Source organism: Diorhabda carinulata, chromosome 4 (assembly GCF_026250575.1).
Source record: "Diorhabda carinulata isolate Delta chromosome 4, icDioCari1.1, whole genome shotgun sequence".
Classification (NCBI taxonomy): Eukaryota; Metazoa; Arthropoda; class Insecta; order Coleoptera; family Chrysomelidae; genus Diorhabda; species Diorhabda carinulata.
This window is the reverse complement of record NC_079463.1, coordinates 5,026,310-5,038,929: the sequence shown is the minus strand read 5'-3', so window position 1 is coordinate 5,038,929 and position 12,620 is coordinate 5,026,310. Positions and strand designations below refer to the sequence as shown.

General features: G+C 31.0%; 1 protein-coding gene across 13 annotated transcripts in view; it reads right to left on the bottom strand.

Moving 5' to 3' along the window:
• The window catches only part of LOC130893399 (zinc finger protein 37-like), a 225,185-nt gene that overhangs the window by 173,356 nt on the left and 39,209 nt on the right, over positions 1-12,620 (bottom strand). Inside the window, exon 1 of one of the 13 annotated variants that reach the window (XM_057799465.1) lies at positions 3,720-3,944. The exons of the other annotated variants lie outside the window; for them this stretch is intronic. The gene's annotated coding sequence lies outside the window, so the exon portion shown is untranslated. Of the gene's footprint in view, positions 1-3,719; positions 3,945-12,620 lie in introns of those variants that run through there. 13 annotated transcript variants of the gene reach the window in all.

The following is a 12,620-nucleotide window of genomic DNA, read 5'->3' as shown; positions in this document are numbered from 1 at the left end:
TAAATAGGATTTAACAATGTTTTTATAATTTATTAATTGTGTAGTGCTAAATCTCCGGTTTTTAAATCTCTATTTGGTTTGATTTGATCCATTTTATCAGTAGTAGTACGATGGACTATAAATTTTTACGTGTTGTAGCTACTATTAGCAGACAATATTCTATTTTCTTATCATCAAATATTTTCAATAATTGAATTAGATCAAAAATCAATAAAATATAAACTACAAAAAAGAGTCCAGTCGTTCTTGATTGATTTCACTGCTTTTTTAAAACTTTTCCTTAATTTTATATTAATATAATAAGGTACATGCCATTAAAAAAATATTTAATTGTCCAAATAGCCACCTGCTCTCATGCAACATATAACCCTTGAGTCCATATCAAATGTCACGAATTTTTCTGCATTTGGTTGTACACCTTTCGATGATTTTGAATTTGAATTATTTGTAATGCATAAACACATTCGCGGTTTCATGTAGAACCCGAGGCGTTTTGATTTTAAATGAGTTTCACGTCCGTTCTGACCTCTTTAAGTTTCGTTCGAATAATATTATTTAACTGTCTCCGAACTTCGAAAATTATTATTATTTCTTTATTATAGAAACAATGCATCTAATGTGACGCTTAACTGATTGTTTACTTTAGATATTGAAGTATACGTACTACACTATTGTGGCTGCAAACTATTTAATTGTATTTTAAATATCATTTTTTACACAAGTTTGAATTTCAACTCATTTCTCCTTTCAAAAGTCAAACTTTATGATCGCAATGTCAGATTTGACATATTCACATCAGTGTTGCCATGTCTCAAATTTTCAGTATCCATCCTTTCAACTTTACTGATTTCATTGTCTACCACTTTTTTCTTAAGCACGGTAAACGCGGCGTCTAATGCTGTGAACAAGGTTTTAGCTTTTGCATTTAAATTTAAATAATTAATATTATGATAAAAAATCCGAAATTTTTAGATTATTGTTTACAAATAAATATAAATGTAATGTCAACTCGGGATATTTGAATTGACAACAAATACTAAGAGCATTTTTGATAGTCAGACATGGAATAACGTCATTGTATGCTATTATTGTGAAAGTAGAATAATTAACTTAGTGGAAATGGAAGGCATGTTATTGAAATTTATCTTAGACAGATTATTTACATAAGTACCTATCCTAAAGCTCGGAATTTGTAGTCAAAAGATTACAATTTGCCACACTCATACAACCAAAACATTGATGTATAAACATTAAACAGTGTTCAAGAAAATACTTAATTTAAACAAAAATGATTTAAGAGTGGCTACCGACCTTCAAATGATTAAGATCATTGTTTTTAATTTTTCTATGCCGAAGAAACTAGAATCAAAATTGTATCACGACACAGCGGATTTCCTCATAAACAAACAAACAAAAAAATATTTTTCAGTACTTTCTTCGCACACCTCGTAGATTCCTTGTTTACCAGTGTTAGTTTTGATGTGTTCATAGGCTGATGTAGTTGTAAGCATAGGTTATATCAGCATATAAATAATAGTCAATCAGTTTTAAATAATGGTTGGTACGGCTCGTCAAATACATAAATCATATTGCAATTGCGTTTTTATAAACTCCCAACAGAATAATCAATCTAATGTGTACGATTGATGTTATTATGAAAAAATTTACAAATCAATATTAAAAACAACTACGAGTTATTTGAAAATTACAATTATAGGACTAATAGATATGACAGAAGACTGCAAAAAATGTAGAATATTGTAACGAAAAAATGACAACAATCAAATGCAATAATGAATGGATGGATAGAATTTAGAAGAAACAAAACCTTGTTAAAAAACATTTAGTTTTGTTTCAAGCTAAATAGAGGGCCGAAGAAATCCACGACATATTGAAACTAATCTTTGATGACAACGTAGTAACATTTAACACTATTTATAGGTGGAAATGAGTCAATTAATTCTGATTCCAGAGTTTCTTATCGCTAAAGGTTTTACAAATTCACTTCACTCTCCAGATTAACTACAATATATAATAGTTTTTCCCGAAAATGAAAAATGGTGAAAGGGAAACGTATTGCCACAACTTCTAACATTCAGATATAGAGCAGATGAGATCCAAAAACGTATCTAGTTATGCATTCAACATTAAGACCATCGTATTGCTAACCAAGTGCAGTACGTTGATGGATTTTAATTCGAATTCTTAATTACCTTTCCGTTTTCATTAAAAGAATCAGCCGTATTTTGTATGATAGCATAGATGAGTTATATCTCTATTTCTAGTGTCGATAATCATCATCAATTTCAAAATAATACACAAATTTCCCTCACATATTGTCAAGCGAGTTTTTAAATAGCTAAAACCAAGGAAATATCGGTTGAAACTGCATTAAACGCACAGTTGCCATCGATTTGAAAATACTTCAACGTACCGTGGCCTACATCGTGAAAAAATATACACCAGGAGCTTTGGCGATAGAAAACGTTTGGGATGGTATCGAAAAACCACAACCGATAAACGTATAGTATTGATCGGTAAACGTGATCGATGACTGGCCCTGAGATAGCAGCTCAGATTAATGAATCTACAATGATCTGAAAAGGAGTACTTACTTCTAAAGTGAAAATGATTAGTGAGAGAAGGGTGAAGAAACCTCTTCATAAAAATTGGACGCATGAAGAGTGGGAAAGAGTTTTATGGAGAGTCAAAGTTTGAGATTTTTTGGTTCTAAGAGAATATTGTTTTGGAGAAAGGACGTCTGGAGACCTGGATTCAGTAAAAAATATTAAAGGGACATATAGTACGTTCTGGCCTGCGCTCGATTGGCAGAAACTCTATGTTCCAGCATGACATCGATTCTAAGCATTCCTCGAAGTTGTTGTGGGGCAAACTGGACAAGACAGTCATCAAGGATTGTCCTATTTAAATTTGCAACAATTACATACTGTAGATTTATTATTGCTGTGTTATTATTTATATTTGTTCTTTGAAATATAAATATCAAAATCGATCGTATTATTTTTATTTGTATATCACGCAATCTATAGGGTGGGTAAAATATTTGTCCAGTAGTATATAATTGTAAAAATGGACCAAAGTTCGTGATAAAGGTTTAGAAAAAGCAACAAAATGATAGATTTTGAAATATGTATGATAAAATACTTTATTCGTTATTAGGAAAAAATGATAAGAGTTGCGACCTCAAAACTTATATACCGAGGAGTGTTTTAATGAAGCGTTTATGATACAACAAGGATAGTGCATTTTATTAGTTTTCTAATTCTTAGTAACTCTGAAAAGGAATCGAAGCTTCGCATTTAGAAAGACCTGCCCCTGGATGCGTGGAAGATCATATACTAAAACTAAATTAAGCTGATTAAAGTTGACTATATAAACTGTATCTTCTTTAAGAAAAGGTTGTTGATGATGATTTCTTTCGTTTCTAATATAAGCCTAAGCAAGTATATTTGTTTTATTGTCTGTATAAAAGAATTAATAGAGTTTTAATTGAAAAAACTAGATAAAACCTTTGATATTAAAATTGTAATTGTGTGAGAATTATAAAAAACGAATGATTGAATATCAGAAATAGAGAACAAATCAGCTATCTGGAAACATCAATGTCTTCTAATAAATTGGCAACGATTAATTTATAGATTTATTACTGTAATAATTAAATGAAATTTTTTTTTAATTTAATATGCAAATCACTTCACCTGTGAATAATTCTACACCATAAATATCACAATAAATGTTCTTATCTCAACAAATCCATTTCAGTCTAAGTTTTAAAGATATTCAAAGTCCTTTGTAATCATATCTTTCATCTTATTTTGTAACAAACACCATAAATTCACGACCTAGGCACTAAATTAAACAGTACTGATAATTGAAAAAAAAAAACTAGAGATAGATAGAAAAAAATGTAAACCGCCATCAGAATAAATCTGACGTTTCCAAGTCAACTAACTTTTTTTCTGTGATATTTTTCCTAATTAAAACGCTTGAACTTGGAACTAGCTTATCTCTGATAACCGAACTAAAATAAAAATCATCCCTGTTTTTATTAGATAAGGAAAAGTAGTTTATTTTAACAACATAAACATATTCCGAACAAATGTATTACGAAAAATGGTTAGCAGAAATGTACAGCAGAAACTCGTGGTAGATTGTTCATACACAAATGTAAAAAAATTAATACAGTAACAATTTCATTCTTACTAAATTGGTATTAAAACACGTGAAATTGAAGCGCAACTCCGAATTATTTGCAACATTAGTCCATCTGGTCACTTCATCTGAAAAGATTTTGCTATTTTACGATTTATCGATCAAATGGCAAAATGTTATAATAAGCTGTAGCTGGAAATCGCTACTAGTAAGACCATCAAAATTTCCTATTGATCTTTCTATTTCGTATCATCTCATCTTCACACTTTTGTATTGGCACCCCATTTCCTCTTCAACCCATTTTTACGTGGACTTCCATTATTTGCATTGTCTTCTTGGTTTTCCTCTTTGTTTTGCTCTCACTTACACCTATTACTTTTGTGGCTCTCCTTTGTTGGTTCATTCTTATTAAATATATGTATACATCAATTTAATAAGTTTTTTTCACTTCACTTACTTGAACCTTTACAGTTGTGATGCTTGTTGGAGTTATTTCGTGGGCTCCTTTCTTCACATCCGTTCTTTCCTATCATGTGTTAGTTGCTTTATTTTATGCCATATCATGCCTCGTTTAACCCCTGCCATTTCTATTTGTTCTGTCTTATTTTTATAAGTTTGATTGATTCAATACAAAAAATGTTGACAAGAAAATGTCTCTTATTCTGTGATAATAATAATGTCGCATTATTTGCACAAAACTCGAACTAGCTATATCAAATACCAACTAGATCCACAGAAAAAAAAATTATCAGACTGACGTTGCTCGGCGCGCATTATTCATCTATATTTTAGTATCTGCGTACGTCAAATATCAGGTAAAACTTCAGCCAAATAAGGGATTTAAAAGCTTTTCCAGCGATATACATCAGTTATTTAAGTTAAAAACAAATTTTTACTATACATAATCACAAATACTCTATTATAGTATATTGTTACTCGGTTCGAATCGTCCTAAAGAGTTAAGACACTTCAGAAACTCTCAAGGTCTTCCCTTCCGTGTATTACGTGTTATACTGGACTTAATGTAGCGAAATTTAGGCAACGTAGGTCATCGGAAGAGCGTGTAGAGCACGTTCATTTATCCTAGATCAATAATAGAGAGGGAGATATGCTTTATTGTCAAAAAATTGTTATAATTTGTAGACAAAACATACAAATAAAATAAAATCTCAATATACAAAAGAAAACCACTATGAGTAACAAAATTATAGGTAATAGTAATAGATAATGATTAGCATCTAAGTCGTATATAAGTCCATAGTAAAAATCAAACCAGTATACAGCACTTTCCAGTAAATATGCCCTCAAATAATTGCGGAATGCGGGAAAATATGATATCGATTTGATTTCAACTGGCAAGTGATTGTACATATTTTGCATTGTAAAATATTGAGTCCCTGCAGTTAGCCCTGCTGTTTAGTCCGAATAAATATCTAACAGCTCTCTTTTGTAGTTTGGAGATTCGCTCTAATTGCGTCGCACCGCAGAAACGTACCCTAGAAGAGAAGGTGCGACTCAATAAGGGCTTAATAAACTGTTGAGGAGGTGGATAAGTTCAGTTCTTTGAAAACTGATCTCAGCGCCAAACAGAAGAAGCTCAATTTTTTAGATAAGGCTGCATTATGTAACTCCCATTTCAAGGAATTGTCCACAATAAGCACTAAGAAGAACGACGTCAATAATGGTGTTATTTAACAAAAAAGACAACAATGTATTTTTATATGATAAAACTTTGGTTTTAGAAACGTTGAGATAGAGAAGATTAGAATCGCACTGCATTATTCAACTGGTCTTTTCTGCACTTTAGCATTTCGGTTGCTCTTTTCTTTTTCTCTTCGTTTCAATAAGAAGAAACTAGAGATAGGATTCTTAAAGTCTTTAGTCACTAGTATCTGAGCTGATGTTTGTTTTGAAAAAGTTAAAAATCTCTGCATTAATTGCTTTAACAGAATATTTTCGACTTTCAAGAAGTAATAAAAGTACTGATAAGTTTGATCAATGATAATCTACCGAGTTTTCTATTAACTAATGAAACTTGTTGTTCAATGCTGGGAAATGTTAATTTTATATGTTAGATCAAAAAAATTTTAATTTTATTTTGTTCGATTTAGATTTTTTTATAAGAATTGAATATTTGATTTAAGTTCAAAATCTCATTTTCTAGTTCAGCAGTACATAAAAAAAATAAAAATAAAAATTAAATAATGGCAAGTTCACTCAAGACATTTATCTAGCTAAAACAAAAAGAATGTTATACTAGAAATTACCAAAAATTTCTAAATTAATTAACATGGCAAATTTACGGTCCAGTTTGATGAGAATCCGTCTGCCAATTTTTTGGGTTAATGTATTCATTTACATACATTTTCACTTTCGATTCATTCTATCTAATTACATAAATAAAAAGTATTTAACGAAATTTTTCAGGCTGCTAGTTGTATTGCTCGCTAATCGTAAAATTCACAGTTTGCATACGTTAACTGCAATATAAGCAAACAGAAACGTTGAACTGAATCAGAGCATCTACATCAACAGTCAATGTCAAGTTCGTTTTCTGAGGATATATCATATAAATAGTCGTGAATGCATATCTGAAAATGTTAATACAGTAACATGCGATTTTATTGTGTCAAGTTCATTTTTTCGTTATTATTCGTCTTGATTTTATGTAAAAAATGAAGTTTCGATCTACTTTCTCTGTTTTCATACCAGCCTGGGTAGAATATAGATTTCCCTAAATCTTCTCGCTGTTATCTCAGTTTACCGCAAATTAACGATATGGTTTGTGATTTAGTATAGTTAAAACAAGCAAACAAAACAAAACTATACAGTACAGACTTGGTATTAAGCAAGTACGAGCGTTGTATATCTGAAAGTTTTTGTAAGTACAAAGATATTGCATGGCGCCAAATTTTGTGTAAGTTTAAACCTTTTTTATTTTGAAAATATTGTGATTGTCAGTTGTTAGTTCATAAACAACGATTCATAATATATTATTCGTAATGCTAAAGTATGCATTTGGTAACTAGACTACCTATTTTATAAACAAAAAGCTTCTCATTTCAGGAAAGACTCAACTCTAAAAGAAGCATTTGAATACAGAGACGATGTTGACCATATATATTGCGTCCTAGCCGATGAAGATTCAGGTGATGAATTCGGAGGTTGTTTTGAGGGCAAAGGGGGTGTTACCTGACTGGAAAAAAGTTTTTAAAGATAATGGACAGGCAGATATGAAAGAAGAATTGACAAGGGCATTGACAATTTGTTATAACGTACATCCACTGGAAACAGTCCGTCGATATTCAATTTCTAGTATCTAGACCACATATATAATTAAAATATGGGAGGAACAGATATAATAGATGAAAATATTTCCAGTTACTTCATAGTTTCCAGCATGTATTTGCAAAATACACAGAAAATCAGGGTCCTGGTCGAGTGTCTTTAAACAGAAAAAACCATTTTATTGCTAGACTTTCTAATAATAAGGCTGTTTATCGTTAAGCAACAGCAATAATGAGACGGTTTATTCACTTCACTGAATTTATTCTAATTTTGTTACCTCAAATCAATAAACAAAATTGAAGAATTGTTAATATGTATTTTTTTAAAAATATAATAAGTAGGTAAGTCCAAGTAACACACAGCTTACTCTTTTAATACCAAATTGTTTGTGTGTAATGTGTATAATTTGGAGTACGTATTAGCTTATTGTACAAATCATTTGATAGGTACACAAGTTGTTCGTATCGTTCATACATAGAAGCTGCTTTCCATTCAAGAGATCTACAAGAAGTTTTATTTCCATTATACAATTATTTTTATAACCTTAAGAACATTCGTTGGTAATATTTTGATATATAAGAATTGTAAATATTACATACAACTCGAAAGATATTTCTAGGCGAATATTTTTGTTGAAAAAAATGTTATTTCGAGTCTGACTCTCCCTGTAATGTTTATGTCATCAATATAACTTAATGGTACACGATATGTCTACTCATATGTGCGGATTGTGAGAGAATACGGTACACTCTCATGTATGAATTTGATTTACCTTATGTACTAATGTAAACATGGCTGGGGAACTTATCTCGGTTAATAAAGTTGTAATGTCGGACCTTCAAACACTGACCCAGTCACAGCTAAATGGTTATACATTGAGGTTAAAGTTGTCTCCACAGATTGACAAAGATTTTATTGGAATACTAAATGAATAGATACATTTGGAGTTTCAATTAATGTGATGAAATTGCTTGACTGAATATTTTATTATTAATAGAGATAATTTTGTACAAGGTGTGACTCAAAAATATATGTTTATAACATCGTAGAGGGCTTGTCAATATAGAGCTCGTTTAGTAGGAGTTTGAATATCGATATTAAACAATGTTTTGAATCTATGGTGATGGGGTTGTCTAAATGTTTCCATTCTCGATCTGAGTATATCAGCACTTAACACTAAAGGTTGAGGAAAAGTATTTGCGCACGCGTTGAGAAATTGTCACTAAAAACTCCAGCCATTTTGGACGCTTAGTTTCTATTCGACAATCGGAGTGAGTAGCTGTGAAGATTTTTCTGAAACTGTCATTGAATATTTGTTTTTGAAAGGCAATATGCTACTGCAAACGAGAGAGGAGTTATACATGGTGCTTTATCATTTACGTAAAATTTAAGGTAGCTGCATTTAATCGTCTGCATCAGCTTGACTAATGACAGGCGTTCGAGATGCCCAAATTTTGCGACAACCAGCGCACCAAATGTACTGGACGACCATTAGATTAAGGTTCGAATGATAGAAAATGCTATTGCAATATCAGAAATGTGCTAAATACTGACTTAAAAAGTTATACATATTCTAGCAATTAGCGCGTAGGGCAACGACTCTGCTGACTTTGAACCAAAAGCTCATTTGAATGAAAATTTTCCAGGCCTCTCTTTGAATAGATTGATTATTATTTTGGAAAATGATGAAATGACAGAGTTAACTAAAACAGATGTGGAAAATATTTGCCATTTTTTAGAGTCTTGGAACATAAAATAATGCGACGGGGCTAAATCTGGCGAATAAGGTGCAGGATATAGAAATTCAAACTTTAATTCATTAATTTTTGCCATTGCAATAACGGATGTATTGTCTGGTGCATTATCTTGATGAAACAACACTTTCTTCTTAGCCTAATGCGACCGCTTTTGCTTGATGTCTTCCCTCAAACATCGTAATAACTTCGCATAATACTCGCTGTTGATAGTGTACCTTTTTTCAATACCATAACCTTACCTTCCGATGGAAACGATATTTGCCTTCTTTGAAGTCGGTTCTCCTTTTTCAGTCCATTGTTTCGATTATTTTTTTATTTCTGGTGTGTATTGTGTACCCACATTCCATCGTTGGTAATGAAACGGCGCAAAAATTTGGATTTATTTCAGTGAAACATTACCAGACACTCGATGGAAACATCTTCACGAAAAAAGTTCCTGTTTCCTTTTGGACAAATGCGGCAAACATCTTGCGCACAGCTTTCTAATGTACAAGTTTTCAGTTAATATGCAATGTACCGAACTTTTTGAAATGCCTACTATGTCTTTTAGCTCACGCACTTTCAATCGACAATCAACCAGTACGGATTTGTCAATTTTCTTCAACATTTCTGGAGACGTCACCTTATTTGGTCGACCACTGCGATGCCGGTCTTCGCAGGTAAACTCTGCTTCTCAATATTTTAATGTTGATATTGAAGAAGCAGCCTCACCCAAAGTTAAGCCTTTCACGTAACTATGATTATGAAATTCACTGAAAACATTCACTAGTGATGGCTGCCAAACAAATACTAAACAACGTGGCATCTTCAAACTTGAAACATAAGCTGTATAGATTGTGTACTTTCTAATAAAGTAATATTTTTCGAGCAACTACAACCATCTCTAGGTGAGGCCAGGTATTTCTGGTACCATCCTCGCCATAAATTGGATTTTAAAGAGCAAACTGAGAAACTTTCTCAAAAAAACATTAATTGAAGTAATGGGAACTGAACAGATAAACAATGGACAAGTACTTATAGACACAAAGTAGAAGGATGTGAATTTATGAACCGATGGAAAAAAGTCAACTATAAGATTAAGAAACTATGAGCTATATTTCTAAACATGAGGCTGAGCTGGACTAACAAAAACTTGAACTTTAAATCAGAAATGTATTTAATGCTCATAGTATCATAAAAAGAATATTATGATGGACTAGAGGTATTCGAGACGTCAATCATATCTTTGACAAAATATTGAAAAACCTTCGAAGAAAAATGATTATTAGGGCAGATAGTAGGTAGGTACGTACGAGATCAATATGAAAAACAGACGTATGGTGATCTAGATTCATTCAAAAGATTTAATTCATCATAATTATTTGTATAATTATCCCTAGAGGCAGATTTCAAAATAATAATTATCATTATCATGAAAGATACCTAATGAAGTGCGAGAGCTCTTCTTGTAACAATTGAAATGGCATTTTTGATCAGATATTGTGAAAGCCATAGGCATCATCAGAATTATAAATTTAATTGTTTTCAATAAACCAATTAAATTACGTTTATTGCGTACACGCAATTAACTTCTTGATAAAATTGATTTATTTTGAATCGAATAGGAAGTAATTAAAAAATATATTTGCTAGAAATTTTTCAGCTATAAACTATGCAACTTTAAATCTAACTGATAACTGTTTCTTTACGAGTTTATTTGAATAAATCAGCATATGCGTATAAAACATTTTCAAATCATATAGAAATTTGCAAGATAACATCAACTCACCAAACTAGTTTTAGCTATTCTTGTTTTTTTCAGTTATGCATTTCTACTACACAAACGTTATATAATCATTTTTATATTACGGTCGATTTAAGATTACTTATTAGAGATTTCTATCGGAGAAAATTGCAATTTTAATTTGAATAAATTATAAAATCTAATTAATTAGCAGAACGTTTTGATTTATATTTGCTCGATTGAAATGTTGAGGAAGAAAGTTTCTTTTTTCACGACGAAGGTCTAAATTTCTTGAATTAACATCCAAAAGGCAAGCTCAAATTTTTCATCATAGCATTAATTCAAAGAATTAACAGTTGAAGCATGTGGGACTATATTATTTAGAGTAAAATAATAGAAAACTAAAATTTCTCATAAAGTCTTTACATAGATGACATCAAAAATAAAAAGGTATCCCTACGAATAGCTTGTTTAAAAATAAAAATTGAGGGGTTTCGGGATTGTCCCGGTATACGTAATAACGAATTTAATACTTTCATTTGCAACATACTGTATATTTTAAATTCAGCATAATATAATTGGAAATTCCTAAATGAGTAATTCTATACTTTAATCTCTTCGCGAATTACCCTGTACATGTCGTATTTTTCCTTTAACACTTATAGATTTAATATCCGCTACTGCAATAAGTTTACTGTTTAGTCTTAATTGACATTTCAGTGGAACTATAAAAAAGTTAATTAAATTAAAAGGATGCCTACCAGAACGTTTTACTGTCGAATTTATTTCTTCTTTTGTTTCAAGTTTATGAATAGGTTAATAGACTTTACCCACACGATTTCGTGGAAATTGACTATTTTTTTTTATTTAGGCTACAGTTAATTGAATTGAATTAAGTATTTATTTACCCCTTTAAAATTTTATAATTTCTCAAACGAAACGCCTGATAATAAATTTGTGGCGACAAAAGTAGTTAGTTGTTTTCGATAATGGGCATTGTGGGTGATGCAATTTCTGCAAATTACAAATTTAGAGATGTAACGGGTGTACCAAATACATCGCAAACAATTTCAAAATTTCAGAATGGAAAATATCACCCACAACAAATTTGTAATAAATTTAGAGCAATGCAGAAAATCATTGTCCCAGTTCATTAGAAGGTTCTGACGGTAAGTAATCAACTACTGTGGCTGAGGGCTCCTTTGATAATTTTCAAAAGTAAAAAATGAAATGAAAATAACTCATGGCTCATTTTGGAGCTGAAGTTTGATTTAGGATCATAGATTTGAAACGATGCACAAAACTACAAAATTAGTAAATTTTTCGAACTACTAGCGCCTTCTCATATTGAGCATCAGAGTTAATTGACCAGACGGTTATATACTTAAAAAGAGTCTTAAATATAAAATAAAAGTATTCACATTATATCATTAATTTTAATCTATTGTTCATTCTGAATAAATTGAATTAAACGCTGGGGCAAAATAGTTCGCTTATTATTATTTGACAATATGTACGTGGATAAATATTACCGAACAATAACGACAGCTGTAGTATGTTTTTGAGCAGTCTCAAACAATTCCTTAGGAATCCTTTTTTCCTTTTATAAATATGAATTTTTAATAAGTTTTCTTTACTGATCTTCATATCTTACAGTAAATGATCCTACTGAAATTCAT